This window comes from Aulostomus chinensis, chromosome 12 (genome assembly GCF_037954235.1).
Source record: "Aulostomus chinensis isolate RoL2024-O1b breed Wild chromosome 12, RoL_Achi_v1.0, whole genome shotgun sequence".
NCBI lineage: Eukaryota > Metazoa > Chordata > Actinopteri > Syngnathiformes > Aulostomidae > Aulostomus > Aulostomus chinensis.
The window spans coordinates 10,458,224-10,474,731 of record NC_141331.1 but is presented as its reverse complement, the minus strand read 5'-3'; the positions used below and the strand labels follow the sequence as shown (position 1 = coordinate 10,474,731).

Genomic DNA, 16,508 nt, shown 5'->3' with positions numbered 1-16,508 from the left:
TACCATGGTAGGTGTTGCTTCAGGCAAGTGCTATTCAGGGGGAATTTACTGTGTATGCACCGGTGTTACGGCAATAACCTTCTTATGGAAGTGTTTTTGCAAAGCTTTTACTCCGGTGTAGTAAACCCGATCATGTTGGGCTCAGCGTGAACAGACTGCACATTAAGGGTGTTTGTCAGATTTGACCAAACCTAAAAGAAAGAGTCTTTTCTTAATATCAGAAAATCCAATGAAAAGACTAATGCACTGTGAAAACTGACAAGCTCAATTAGTTATCATAACTTGTTTTATAATTGACTTCCAATTACCATAATGAGTTATGACATTTCAACTTAACAATGATTCTCAAAAATCTGCGGTTTATTCCAGCATGTCGCAATTATGGAAGTTTAGGATGCTCATTTTTTTTAATATCATCCTGGAGGTGTAACGCTCTGATTTACATTCCTACCCTCACTTATGATCCCAAGCTTCAGGTAGTGACCAACCGGGGCTGAAAAGCACAGTCAACACGGACGTGCCAATAACTGCAATTCCTTGATTGGCCTTTTGGGGCCGGCTCCAAAAGCAAGTTCCCTTGCTAATCCTCTAAGTTTTCAGCAAAAGTAAACAGGGCCATAATCAATAATTAACATAATTAAGGGGGCGTGGCCTTTTTGAGTGCCATCACATTTTTAAAAATCAAACATGAAGATGGCAGAGTTTAAAACTTGAGGCTTCAAGACCTCAAACACAAACCAATAGGTGACTCAACTGAGCGGTGGACCAAGGGTTCATCATTGGATTGTAGAAAACCACAGCATGTAAAAAAGGCCAAAATAAAGAAAAATGCATTAAATTTGGATGTGTTCCAAAGCAGTTTTTTTGTGAACAATGTGAATGGACTGGTGAGATCTCATTTTACATTACAGCAGGTTCATGGTCCAGCAAGAGCCCTGGGATGCAATCTGGCTTGATGGTGGATCGGCACCATCATTCCTGTATCTGATCAGTGAATGAAGTCAGCTGATCTATGAATAGTCTGAACTGGCACCAAATTCCAATTTTCCAGGTTCCAGCATCATCCTCTTTGGTGCCTCTTTGGGCTGCTCTATCTCACCGTTGCCTCTTGAGGTACAAAACAAAATTACAAGACTGGACAGCTGTTCGCTGGCTTTCAGAGTTGCAAAGTTAATTAATCAACCTAAAAGGACTGAGAAGTCAGAGAATAAAGATAAAGCACGTAAAAAAGGCCAAAATACAGAAAAATGCTCTAAATTTAAAATAAAATAAAAATAAAATTCATATACATACATATATATATGTATTATATATGAAGCAATATAAACACACACATATATTATATATATATAAAATAAAATTCATATATATAATATATGTGTGTGTTTATAAACAAATATAGATATATAAGGGTGAAATATATATATATATACACATATGTACATACATAAATATATACACATGTATATATAAACACACACACACACACACACATATATATATATATATATATATATATATATATACATACATATATATGTATATATAATATATCATATTTGTTTTGTATTATGCGTTAGTCCTGGTTGTTCAAACATTTAGAACATACACCCACTGTGCTTTGTTTGGACTAGAAGCAATGTGTAGATCCTAAGAAGATGGCAGCTGTTTCCTCTCTATTGGTACTGTGGGCTGTGTCTCCGGTGGCTGCGTGGCTGTACACTCACAGGGAAGGGCACGGACCTGGGTCGGAGGACAATGCGTTTAGACTGTGCTGGTCCCTATGCCTTAGATTTGGCACAGGTTAGGGAGAGGCATGAGATGCATATTGTTTGTGTTCATTTGAATAAGGACAAATGTCAGATTTCCATGGCTCCGGGCAGCCTGCATGTTAGATGATCAACTCTTTTGGGCCCCTGGACTTGGGGTCATCAGTAGCGCTTCCAGGTCACTGTCACTGCATGCCGGTTTGGGGCCATAATTGACCTTTTGACAGAGTGCAGGGAGACAGCCTTTCTCTGAGGGCAGGAATAATCACTTTAGATTTACTTGTGGCTGTGTTCATGTCAACTAATTGAAATGTTTGCTCTATTAAGAATTAGATCTTTGATTAAAATATAGTAATGGTTGTTGGTGATATATTTGTAGTTAAAAAGAATATCAAATCTTGATGTAAATCGTTGACAGGTGATCTGTTTGCAAATAGAAGTACATTTTTAGTCTCAAATTGCATACAGGATGAAAGTTTGTACCAATGTGGCTGAAAACATGACGTCAGTACATTGTGTTTTTTTTTTAAACATGTTCCATGACTAAATGTGAGTCAGGCAGTCGTTTACTTTTCCATGTTTAGTTAATGTCTTTGTTATGTGTGAACAAATGAGTCAGTACTTCTCAGGGCATACTGTAAATGTGCCATCATTGCTTGTTGTTCTGGTGCTAGTGTGTGTGTGTGTGTGTGTGTGTGTGTGTGTGTGTGTGTGTGTGTGGCTGCAGATAAAGGTTGAATACAGCCTCGTATCCCACAAGCCCTTGAGCTCCCTCAGGCTTCTTTCGGGTCCAGGATCTCCAAAGAAGCGTGCGTTTACCCTTCACTGTGCTTGTTATTCCTTCCAACACGGCACCCACGGCCATGTCTCTCTCCTCATAGCCCTTAACATTAACTTTCATTCACACCAATGTACTCTGCTTACATTGTCTCATTGCTCTATTCTCTTTTCTTACACATTTATTGTACCTTTCACTTTCCTTCTTCTTCCTGAAAGAGCCTCAAATAGTTTGTGAGCATTACCAAACTGTTACATGACTCCCTTCACTTCTGTCTTTATAAATGCTATTTTCAAGCATTATATATCAAATCCAGTTGCACGAGTGAGAAGAAAAATGCTTCCAGCATCTTTGCTTGGATCTTGAGAGTATTTACAAAAAAAGCTGCAAGAATGCCAAGGGCCAAGGCTTTGAGACCGGGGTATTACATTATTAATTAAAATACTAGTCGCCGTGTTGCCCATGGGTATACAATGTAACACACTTGATTGAATCAGGTAGTGGCAGCCTGGGCCTTTTGTATTTTGCGCTTGAAGGAACGAGAAAAATTTGAGGATGTATTTGCTCTACACACCAAAACGTTGTTTCAAGAAATCGTGAGCTGTCATCGGAGGCTGTGGCAGATTAAAAATCCAGTTAAAAAAAAAACCAATATCAGTGTATTTGAAGCATTAACTTTATTTTTAACATTCAGTTTAAATATCTGATATCTAATGATGTAAAATAAAACTGACCACTGTAAAAAAAAAAAACACTGAACCCATAATTGCTTCTGATGAGCTGGACGGAACCTTGTGTCGCAGCAAATATCTGGTATGAAACACCTGGATGAACTTGGTCAGTTGTAGTGACAAAGTTCAGATGAACTGTTGAGTCTCAATTTCTGAATTATCAAAAAAGCCCCCCCCCCCCCCCCACACACACACCCCAATATGACCCATCCCATAACTTCTGTCCCTTATGTCCAATTGACATTAAAAAGACGTGAGTGAGGATGATTCTGTGACCACTTGTTCCTACAGCAATGTTCCTTCAACTATAGACAGTTTAAAAAGTAAGGATATAAATAAATGCAGTGGACCTGTGGATAATTGTTCTTCATCAGCACCTTTGTCACAAGCTCAGTCAGCGCTGAGACGTTGGCTGCAGACATTGGCTGCAGACGTCTGACAGCGTCACCTCATGCCTCTCCACACCCTCAGCTTTCTTTTTTAAATTTCACGATTAAAGTGACATCACTCTAGGCAATTAATCCTTGTCTCAAAGATACATAAACACACTGAGTTTCATGAGTAACATTGGTGGATTTTCTCTTTACTTTTCTACTCATTTACCTCTGTCATTTTAAAGACAATACCTTGTTTCTTGAGGATCCTTGCCCAGACTATAGGAAAGCTCTTTCATCTGCACCTTATTGCCTATAGTTTGTCATAAAGTGAGGACAAACTCGAGAAGTCTCCCTTCATCCTCATTAAGGCTCTGTTCTACAGAAGTGTGAATATGTAATCTTTTAATAGGCACCCTGACAGAATGAAGTTGGACCCAGTTTTCTGAAGTGCTGTAGTGGGAGTGGTAATGGCACCCAATACTGGACAAAGGTAACCATAATGAGTGTTGAGGTGTGTGTATGTGTATGAGAGAGAGTGAGGTGAGATGGCTCTCTTCTCCCCTCTCCTCCCCTCTCCTCCAGTTCTCTCCAGTCCTCTCCTCTCCTCTCATTCCTACTGACCTCCAGTCTAGGTCTGTTAGATGTAGTCCAGGTCATAGGAGACAAACCAAAGATGGAAATATCAAAGCCAGCCCAAGGCCTTTACATTTGGTTTTCAGCTCCAGGTAATCACAGCTGAGGCCTTCCCTTCTCCTCTGTCTCTGTCTATTCCTCCACCCTCTTTCATCGAGTTGAATTCACTCCATTCCTGCTGTCATAAGCAAATTGCAGGGTTAATTATGTCTTTGTAGCGCCTGGCTACTAATACCCATACTGGTAAACTCTAATGAGATTTCATTAATTGAAATAGTGTCATCAGGCTGATGACACTGAGCTTTGGAATGATGGCGCTGTCTATCCATTAGACATAGACCTGGATCCATTTGGAAACAAAGTGAAGCAGCCCAATTGTGTGAGAGGGTGGCTGGCTGTTGGGCACGTGAGGTTGTGAAGTGTATCGAGAGGCACAGCTGAGTGAGTCGAATAGTCTGTGGTCTATTGATAACTCGCGCCTGTTTTAAAATCCTGGCACAACAATGCAACTAGAGCCTTGTGTGCTCCACTGAGCAACAATACCTCTCACTGGCAGCATCAGTGTAACGATGACAAACAACAATAAAGGAGCTCTTTTCCATGCGCTTCTCATTTCTGGCACCTTTTGATAAGGATATTTTTTTAAGTTTATCCGCTGATATACCCTTGGTGTTTACAGGGAGTAATTATTTTTAAGCTTTGGTATTGTTTAGATACACAAAGGAGACAGCTGCGGTACAGACTTTTCAGATATCTTTTTCTATCTTTCATATATATATATATATCTATATCTATATATATATATGTACACACACACACACACACACACACACACACACACACACACACACACATGTGACCACCTACTGTATATGCTGTTGGTCTGCATTTCTGCAGCCGTGCTCCTCTCGCTGTCTGTCTCAGTGTGTCTGTCGAGCTAGTTGGCTGGACCAGTAGCTGGGAGGTATGGTGGAGTGTAAGCAGTGTTGATGTGGATGGCCCCTGGTCAGAGGCCAGGCCCTGGCTGTTAAAATGCAGCCTCTTTTGTGCGTCAGAGCCAGCATCGCCAGTTCTATTCCACCCCTGTCGCTAGGGGTGGGGAGGCATTTACCCACCACATGCATTCATTCCACTGGCATTGCTTGATGCAAGGCTAAATGGCATTGTTACAACGTGCCTCTGAGAAGTGTTGACAGGTCCATATGCTAATTTTAATGAATAGAAAAGGAGCTGCGGTTTTATTCACCTCAACTCAACTGCAGAATTCTATCTGCACCTAGACTAGCAAATATAATTACAGCAAACTCAAATGAGCTCATTAGGACATGTATTGAATTTACACATTATTTCCAGTAGTTAAGCTGAGTTATTTTCCCTAAGGAGTCAATTACATACTCATTTGTGACTCAGGTAAATGGCTTTCTGGTGACTTTTTCAACTGCAAAATTGTAGTCACTGAATAATTTGTTAGACAGCTGTTGTACAGGCTCATCTATTGACATTCATTTGTGTGCGCATTTGAAAATGGAGGGTGGGGGGAACACGGGCAAGATAACTACTCCCTTTTGTTCGTTTATTCACTTCATTTGATTAACTCATAACATTTCATTCATTCATGAATTATTTGAACGCGTGCTCATTTGTCCTCCATGAGATTCCTTGTCATGTTTTTTCATATACACAACAGCCTTGTTGTCTTTCTGGTAATTTCATCAGTAGTTGAACTAGTCCAAAGTGGGAGTGCAAGTCCTTTTTCACAATGGAAGAAAGACAGTGTGCTCAATCAAAAAAAAAAAAAAAAAAAAAGACCTGGTGAGTCAGGGTTCAGTATCTGAGATTATGCCTGCCTACTGCACTCTGAAATGAAAGTGAACATTCATAGTGACTCACTTCTTGAACCGCGTCCTCCCTGAGCCACAATGAGGAGATTGTTGGAGGGACGGACATGGTGTGGAAACTATGTGACAAAGTAGAGTGGCCAAAATTGAAATTGCTCATCAAATTGCTGTTTGTTCTATGTGAAAAAGGCCTGCTTTGCTGGAAAACAACAAAGAATTTTGGATGGGTAAGCACGAGGGTTTCCACAGAGCTTTGTATTGGCTTGCTGGATGAACTAAAGTGACTCTGGCTTTTGGAAGGTTTCCACATTGAAGACAGTTTCAGGCAGTTGTAGTGGCCTGTCGTGATTGAAATGTGCCACTGATGTCTGGTATGCATGATACAATGTTCCACAACTGAACGGAAAAATGTGCCGTGTGGGCGAACAACTGGGCACAACGGTGGAGGAGTGACAGAGGAGATTTTGGAGGGGAAGACATGTCCTAAATGTCATGCACCAGGCAAGATGACTGGCACATGACTTACCACTTACCCTGCCATGCCAGCGAGCTGCTTGAGATATAGTTTAGTGTCATCCTGTGCACCTCTGTATTGTGATTCGGTGGTGTTATGGGCCGCGCTGTGAGAGCTGGCTGTCCTAGCCCACGGAGTTGCCATGAGGGGAGTGGGCCTAGTGTTGCTCTGGTCCTGCATGCCTCAGCCCAAACACATCCCCGGCACTCAGCTGTAAATATCACCAACAGCTGGTGGCACACAAGTTAGTCGTGCTTAACAAATTACTGGCCTATATCAGGAGGGGCATGGGGGCTTCGCTCGCCTCCTCGCCAACCAAGCGCCCCACATGTACAATCTGAGGCTGGTTCATGGAGTGCATCTTTTCTGTGAGGCAAAAATAGATTTTAAGGGGAAAAAAAAATCTATAGAGTTGGAAGATGCTGCCATGCATGGCTGATAAACCACACAGTGGTAATCTCCATTTGAAGATACATTCCAACAAAAAACAACAGAAGGTCAAACTTTTTGGAGTTTGATCGCACCCGTGTTTGGTCGTGCTCTTCATAGCTGCAGAGAGATAGGCGTGATCAAAGTCACCTTTGAGCTCAGTAACCCGTCTAGTGCTCATGGTATAATGGCATTCAGTGTGGCCCAGATCACATTTATGATAGCATATTTGATACAGCTGTACACCAGCAAAGAATACCGCAGCCTAAAAGAATAAGCCCCCTTTTTTCAGTTTAAATACAATCCATTTTCCAGTGTAAATCACTTGTCACTCTATTGCAAATGCAACTGCTCTGATCTGAAAGAGAGAGGTAGAGAGAGAGAGACAGGGAGAGAGTAAAGATTATCTTTTGGGCCATTTCACTGGCACCGTTGCGTGACAGAGACTGACAGCTCTTTCAGATGACTGACAGGTGTCCTTTGAAATGCCGGCGAAACAGCTTCTGTTCAGACTGTTGAAATGCATATTTGGAGCTCTTATCATAAAGGCATGGATGGCCCAGATAGGTGCCGTTAACATTGCAAATGGCTCCAGAATTATTCATTGTCAGTGGCTGTGGGAAAGAATGGGATGGGGGGGGGGAGTGAGGTTTGATTATTCTGCTCACACAATAGCAGGGTGCTTAATGATTCCTCTCCACCTTGGCAGCGGCATGTGCTGACTTCAGGCGCTTGCGGCGGGTGACACAGGTCTGGCCAAGTGTTAAAGCAAGATCATACGTCCGGGCCCCATTTTAATTTCTAATACATTAATCTTTTCCTCACAGATCCTCCATGAATATTCCAGGGCTCCTTGTTTGTCGGGAAGGCTGTCTCGCTTTCATCTATTCAGGTGGTTTCATTCACTGTGAAAGCCAGCTAAATGGACCCGATCAGTCAATGACAACCGGGATACAATAGAGCCCAGTAACACGTCCCTTTTCTCCTTTCAGCCTTCTGATAGACAACCCTGACACCTGCTCCCCAGGGAGACCCTCCGCCAAGTCAGTGCACTGTTCCTTGAGAGACTTCCTTTACTTTATCAACCCATAAAGGATTGTCACAGGTGACTATATCAACGGAGGTATGGAACTGCTCCCTTTGACCTGCCCCGGCGCTGCGTCGGTGGAGGTGGTCGAGGCACCACGCGACGCATCACAAGCGGATTAAGGTGGCTTAAACGCTGTCATACAAGCTGACTCAGTGCTTCTAAAAATGTTAAGCCTTTGTTCTCTCCCATTAATTAGCATTGTCTTAAGTTCATTAGACCACTGCTCATGTTGTTCCTAATGAGGCAACATAGACCACCTACATCAACCGTTGCTTTGTAGAGCCTGACCTGACAGTGGCTCCTGCGCTTTCCTGTCCATAGTGTAGCCACGCACACACACACACACACACACACACACACACACACACACACACACACACACACACACACACACAAACAGATGCAGAAACAGCTCTGAATGCATGCGTTGGCAGTTAAACTTTCAGTGCAATGACTAAAAACAGCCTAAACGGGTGTCAGAAAACAACGCTAATCACGTAGCTTGACTGTGCTAATCTTTCAGTGGCTCCATAACTAGCAAAAAAATGTTTGTTCCTCTTCTTTTCTAAGTCTTATTTCAGTGCAGCATGCTTAATCCAAATCAGTCCATCAGTCCACCCTTCCTTCGCCACTGCTAAATGATGGTCCTCCATTCTAGCGCAACACCAACCAGGCCCATAACTCAACATAGAGAACACCTTCACAGTGGAAACTTGAATGCACATTGGCATATTTGGATATTAGAGATGTCAAACTCAGTGATGTAGATGAGGTGCCATTCATAATTATGATATCTGATTTTGACTCAAAAAGGAGGCTCTAGAGGGAAAGCTGGGGGAGCGCACCAATATTTTAATGGAGAAGAGACAGTCCTCTCCCTCAAGGAACATCTTTACTGACACTGGCTGCTGGAAAATTGGGATTTATACTTCCTGTTTTCTATTAATATGGAGATGAATACAGGTGTTCCTGTGTCATAAAATTAGTGTAGCTCTTGCAAATTTGCAATTATACGTGTTGAGGAGACAAAAGTGATGTTTATGCATTTTCACAGGCAATAGAAAATGAGAGAATATTAAGAAAAAATATCTGAATTTGAAATAACACAACGTGTAATTGTATCCTCCCCAGTTCCCTCAGCCCAGTCTGGCAGCGGTACCTATTTGATCCGGTGGTGGCTTAACAGACTAGTACTCTTTTCCTTGCTCTTCATGCTAGCGCAGCAAATAAGCTGTGAAATGTTTTCAAGGGAGACGACTTGGGAAGGGCTTCCAAACCCCAGAAAGTCATCCAAAATTCCCCGCTGTCTCCCTTAGAGGGTTGGTGGAGGATGATGTTGAGCAGAGGACGAGGGTGCACCAGCAAGGTGAGGTGAAGCTGTATCACTGGAGGACCGGCTTACAGCCATTGCTCTCTGGCACAGCAGTATTCCACTACCCTCTCTTCTTCTCTTCCAGGCCACAGGGTAGTCAGACACCTAGGGTAGGTAATCGTTCAGAAATGTTAGATACTGATACCTTGACTTTGATGTAGATTAAAATGAATGATAGTAGTTTACAGTAAGTCTCCCCTTATAAAGCCACTATTTGGCAAGATGAAGTGATGCTACGTTACTGTTTTGATCCATTTGGGTAGCAAGACCTGATGGCTTCTTTAAGCTACATGGAGATGGCATTGATGTATGGGAAATCATTTACAGCTGTTAATTAATGGTTCATGAACTGTTTATAGTGCAAGTAATAACACACCTACATCCATTAATTAATACTTTATTGGGGGTGACAGATTGTAAAATGGTACCAATCGATTTTAGTACAATGAAAATTATGTTACAAATGTTTGAAGTCTTTGGTTTTAGTATTCACCTCCTTGTTTTTTTTTCACTAAAAATAGTTTCACTTAGGTCTGTGTTATTCAGATTTTAAAAAATTGTGTCTTGATAGTGTTTCACTAATTATTGATCATTGTTAATGACCTATTTTGATGAAGATCAGTGGTGGAACACACAATTGGCTGTTGGTTCGTCCACGATCCAACATCGAGGGAGCATGCTTTGGGTTTCGTTATGCAACCCAAGTTATTTAATATGTACTTCATCGTAGTTGGTATCAAAATCATTTAAATTCAGGTGGATACATTATTATTGTATATACAATTTTTGTTGTCATTATAGTTTAACTGCTAGTTTCATCACAAGAAAACAACTTGTTGCCATTTTTCCACTCAAAGCAGTTTTACAGCATTATTAGAAAGAAGCCAAACGTGCAGATTTACTCCTCAGGTTAAAAATATTTTGTGAAATGTCAAGGCATCTTTGGATAGTAATGAAACAATTTGATCAGTGCCATAAAAATATCACTGTTCAATACCTAGCCCTTGATACAGTAGGCCAACCCTTTCTAATACACAAAACACTGGTTAGAGCCAAATGTTAAGATGTGAAATGTACTCTTTGTCTCTACAAGTATCTTTAAGTAACACATCACTACTTTCTGTTAGTGATTTACAAAATATACCATTTTGCTTCCAAAAATTCCCAACAATCAGTCCCATTACAGTTGTTAGTCAGAAAAATAGTTTCCAAGCCTCATTTTACCTTCCATCAACTTAATCAAATTTTGAAACATACTCGTATAATTTTTCTTACTTTCTTTCTTATTTCTTTCTTTCTTTCTTTCTTCCAATTCCACCACATTAGAAAATAAATGCACCACTGATTTATAACAAGAAGCATGTAGCATTTACCTGCCATTGGGGCTAACTTCCCCTCCATAGCCAATAGAGAGGCTCTGGTATTGAGGCGAGCGAGACATTAATTCACCGTGTCAACCTGTCCCCATGGAATATTTATGATGCTAAATACATTTAATTAGGCACCGAAGCGCTGATGGGAGAGAAAATGCACTGTCAGGTAAAAAAAAAAAAAAAGAAAAAAGAAAAGATTTTGTTACCTCGAATGCTTGTAATGCTGCTTACTCATTCTTAATGACAGGAGGAGCAAAGTCACAGCTAAAGGGGATTGGAATCATTCAAAATCAGTTGTGGCATGTTCATTACAATATCATTATAGCACCTGAAGAGGACTGTACACATGATTATAGAGAGGAGGAATATTTTCCTGAGCAGCACTTGGCCTGCTTCAGGTGTTATTAATCGCTGCATGTCAGGATTTATTGAGTTAAAAGACAACCTAAAAGAAGAGAAATGTGATTTACCAAATACAGGAAAATTATTTGTACAATTTTTACAGTGGCTCAGTGAGATGTTGCAGTTTCTGGATTATTAAACGAAAAAAAGTTACTTTAAATAATGAGAAAGCAATCAAAATGGAAGTGTATTTTGTACTGCCACTTCAAAAAAACAACAACAAAAAAACCCCAAACAAACCAAATATAACAAAACCAGACAGGTTTTGAGGCGTTGGATGACAGCCTGGAGTAAAGTGAGACATCATGTCTGTGTGTGATAAAAACATGGCCAGAGTAAATAATAGCCAGTTTCCATCTTGACATCTGTCATCAGACTAGAAATGGATGGGGAAATGACCAGCACTCTATCGGCCAAGCTCTGGCTGTGTCACTGGCTTGAATGATGCAAATAAAAGATAATATCAGTGCTATAGTGAATGGCATTACTCCAAATCTAATGTCATTAAAAGGGTGGGTATTAGCTTGGCTGTCTGGAGGTGCTGGTGTGGGCTGCTCCGGCTTGACTGACACACAGATTAAGTGCAGTGACAGGGAGCACAATAAAGTCATCAGAGAATGTGACATGTCAGTCAGGGAGGGGTGAGGGTGGGGGATGGTGGGGATGAAGGGATGAATTGTCACTCTCTGTCACAGCCCATCCTCTCGCTTATCCATGATGTCCCGTACACCACCGTGGGAAAACAGGACAGCACGGGCAGTTTAGACAAATATTTATTCAGGTAGAGGACAAGTACACCCACTCAAGATTTCTCTTCACTACATGTTTGTAAATTTACTCCCCCAAGAAGACCAGATGATGGACAGAGCGTACACGTGGGTCCATTTTTATTATTGCAAACCATGAAATTGTGTAATATTTAAACTGCTGCGTTAAGATTTTTAGGAAGTTGCTGCACCCTGGCTCCAGACTGTCATTTTCATCGTCTTAAAATAAAAAAAAAAAAATAAGCGGATGAATTCTTGCAGTTTAGTTGAATAACTTAGTGAGAAGTTCATTATTGAACATCCAGAAACCAAAATTATTTATTATATTATTATCCACATTTATCTCACAATTTCTCTGGAACAAAAGAATAAATCCATTACGTACCTTTGTGTCAAGCTGCCTTCGGACCTCAGTTGATGGAGCTTCCTTTGGATCTTAGATTATACACTTTGGCCAAAAGATGGCAATGTTGCAGTGCTGAAATCTAAATTGAGTTTTCCACCAGTTGTCTTCCGTTATTGCAGACTGGTCAGTACCTTCCCCTGCAGCCTTCTCCTTTGCCAACTAGCTCAGATATTCAGGGATTCAGGCGGATGTGAATGAATGAAATAAATGAAGGGTTGGAAAGACCACCAAAGCTTAAGAATAAATGAGGAAGTCTCTATACACGCTCTTTCAGTTTTATCTCTTAATTAAACTGGAGGTGGGAATTATTTTGTCACATTTAGATAAATGTTGGAATAATTCCACTTTTTCTCCTCTCATTTTTTTCATTTTTATATCGCACAAAGGAACCTCTTCAAATTTATATTTTGTCCTTAACCACTTAAGCTTTCAAATGATTTCACCATCACTTCTGGTATCATGGATATAGAACATGAAATTAGGTATACCTAAGTGCAATTTACACTCAGATGATTCTCCTTTGAGTGTTTTTGAGTACTTAAAGACAGTAGGAAGGCATTTCAGTGCATTTGGTGTAGTCAAATAGACACCCTGCAGGGCAGCAAGTGGACAGCTATTACAGCACTAAAGTAGTTGCGATGCACCTTGTTAAACGAAATATAAAGTTCTATGCTGGAAGAGTTAACAGAAGCTGAAAATAAATTGTCAAATTGCCACTCTCAACAAAATTACATTCATATTAGATGCTTCCAGAAGAAGAGTTAGAGGAAATAAAGCTTACATATGAGACGACAAGATTTCACTTAATTCAAGAATGGAAGAAAAGTGTTAAAATAAAAATGACATCACTTAAACGTAACAACCGGTTGCAGACTCTTGAGTGACACTTGTTTGCTCTGTTGGTTTGGTAGTAGCAGGAATAGAAATGTTTCCCATGGCCACTTTGCTGGTCTTTATTATTGGCTTATTGCCTTTAAGCTGTCACCACTCAAAGCCTTTCTCCTCTCAGGGGATTGTCTTGTGGGACTCCAGAGAGCTCGGCTGGCCGGGACTACTCAGCTCTGTTGCACACTGCTACCATGTCATGTTGCATGCAGTGTACTCCCATAGCGCTCATTTCCACAGATGTACACATAAAACAGCCTCGCTGACATTCAAAATACCTGTAGGATGTAAAAAAGAAAAAAAAAGAGGAAAAAGTCTTTTTTTGGGGTGTGTTAATTAAGCTTTTATTCAGATGTAATGACAGTTTTAAGACATCTGATCCAAAAAAAAAAAAAAGACTTTATAGTTATTTTCTCTTTTTGAAATGGTTTACTCCTTGGACATGTGAGATGCATGGTAGAATGGGCTGCGGATGTTCCACTGCATAAGGTCAATGCATATGAAGAACACAAGAGCTGAATACCAGTCGAGTCTCAGCCAGGTAGCCTCTTTGCCTCGGGCAACTATTGTTCATTGGGTATTGAATTAAAGTGAACATGTGCGTGGTTCAAATAAAGACTAAGAGAGACAGAGGAAAAAAAGGATAAAATATTTCCTAACCGGGAAAATATAAATAAAAACTCAAAATGCGACAAGATTTTGTTATGTAAATTTGATAAATAATGAGACACAATGAGAAATAGTTAATTTGAAGTGTATAGAAATCCTAAGATTTAGTGAGAGTGGTATGATTCTCTGCAGTGGAGCCTAATCCCACCATACTTCCACCTCTCCTCTCTTATGCCAGTCACATTTTCTAATTAGCTTTCCCTGTGGAGGAAGAAGATGGATTATATTTTAATATCTGGGGCCTAAAATTAGTTTATATTTCAGCAAGTTAGCACTTCTTAGAAGTTGATTTACTCTTGAAGCTGTAGAACCCGTGAGCTCGCAATTAATCATTCTCTTTAGTCTTGTTCTCAAGGCAAAAAAAAAAAAAAGAGGCTACAGTGTCAGAGGCTGGATCACAATAGGTAAACACCTAATTTACACTATTTAGAAATCACCTCTCTAGACTAGTACAACACATGACACCCGCTCCCTCAATTGTTCTGTCCTGCTTCAGTTATTAATTACAGTACACTTTTAACAAAGCGACATTGTCTATGACTAATCATTGACACAGAATGATTAAAGATGTTCCTCGCTTTTTTGAATTACTCGCTTCCTCTTCCCCAGCGTTCATTCATGAGCTACATGTCCCTGATTTTTTTTTTTCCTGTCTCATCCTCTTGGTCAAGAATTTGGCTGGCTATTACCCGATTACCAGCTTTCACAGACCCATCCATCAAGGCTAAGGGGTTGAGGGAAAGCCTCGGCGATGCTGCTGCTGTGATGTAAAGCACAGAGGGATTCATGCTAATTAAATGTTAAGCACAGTTTTAAATAGAAATGCACAGCACTTACCATGTAGTAGGACATTATATGATTATTTTTGACCAATGTGCGATACATCACGTCCACCAAACTTCAGGAGGTTTATATTACAATCAAATTCGCCCTGCTTCTAATCACAAAATGTTAGTATACGAATGGATGAAGGCGGCAGAAATGTTGTCATGCGTGTAAAATAATCACAGTATATCTTGAGTTAAACGACAGGAGAACAGGTGTGTGGATGGATGCAGCAGCGGCTCCCTCACAGCCACAGTCTGAGGAGACTCTCCTGAGCCTGGGTCTGGCATGGCTTTGGAGCACTGTTTTGGTGACTGGAGGAAGAGCAGCGTAGGGAGGATCATCAGTGGCTCTCTCTCAGGGAGATGAGCAGCATAGGCCAATTTCATATGCAGGGCTCGGCCCCTGGGTCTGAGTGGAGGTGGGCTGGGTCCACCCAGTATCCTGGCTTCATTAATCAACCCGCCAAGGCTTACCGGCAAACCCCCTCTCCGCCCTCTCCTAGACAACCCCTCGGATTACACAGAGCCAGCGAAATGTCAGCCCAAATCTGAGTCTTGATGCAGATAATCATTTCAATAATATTTCTCCATTTGTGCCCCCGATACCAGGGGAATAAAGCTTTTCCACTGTCAGGTAGCATAAGACTACAGTTGGTGGGAATACTTGACTCTGAGCCAGATGGCTTAGCTATGCTCGCAGCATATGTTCAACAAGCAGTCCTGTGCCAAGCACGCATTAGGTTTTTATTAATTTGAAGCAGGCAGGAATGCATACGTATATATTTACCTGATCTCGCCAGCACTCACCACAAGTCACGGAGGAATTACCTGGGCTTCACCAGTAATTCTTAATTGATGGCTTTAAACCAGATGAAAAATGATTTCTTCTTCTATTAAAAAATGTACATTTTTTTCTTGCTCTCATCTTTTAAAATGACATGTAAATAAAGGTGATTATAGTGTGTACTCATAGCTCTGACATGTATAAATTAAATGACCATTTTAGACGCACAAATATGCTCCGTCTAAGACAAAAGAAACAGTACTGCTTGGGAGGGCAAATTTATTCATTACCACTAAGTTGAACTTCCCTTTAACAGTCTTGTGCTCTGCAATCCTGGGAGTTCTTCTCTCAGTGACTTATGGTAGTGCAGGGGGGGAGCGAGGGGTGGCGCGCTGAAAATGTCAATAGAAATAGTAAGTGTGAGAGGGAAGGCTTGCCTAATTAGTGCCCATTTAGATTTTATGATGGCTCTGAGATCTGCTCTTCCTGACAGAGAGCACTATAGTTGCATATTGTCCTAGCCTGAGGGAACCATAGGAAAATCCAGATTTATTGTACCTATCATACCAGCATATTTCATTTGCCATTATGAGATGCCATCTTGCAATGATGCCGGATTATTTATTACAGATTAAATTGTGGGACCTGGGTGGTTGAGGAACATTTCAAAGTACCATCCCTCTTATTAACTTCTTCATTATCTGCCCCACTCTGATCTAAAAGCTCCCTCCTTCCTACCTGCATTAACAAATACATTACTGATTGGACAATGCCTAACTGTTTTTCTACTCTCTGCATTTGTTTCCTGACATTAGTGCCGCTACGCATCACAACTCATCTGTTAGAGCAGACTGTGTTTTTCAT

General features: G+C 40.8%; 1 long non-coding RNA gene across 1 annotated transcript in view; it reads left to right on the top strand.

Annotated features, from left to right (window-relative positions):
• Window positions 1-16,508, top strand: part of LOC147251984 (uncharacterized) — a 36,029-nt gene that overhangs the window by 7,718 nt on the left and 11,803 nt on the right. The window contains exons 3-4 of the long non-coding RNA XR_015118824.1: window positions 7,897-7,961; window positions 8,062-8,174. This is a non-coding gene — a long non-coding RNA (uncharacterized LOC147251984). The remainder of the gene's footprint in view (window positions 1-7,896; window positions 7,962-8,061; window positions 8,175-16,508) is intronic.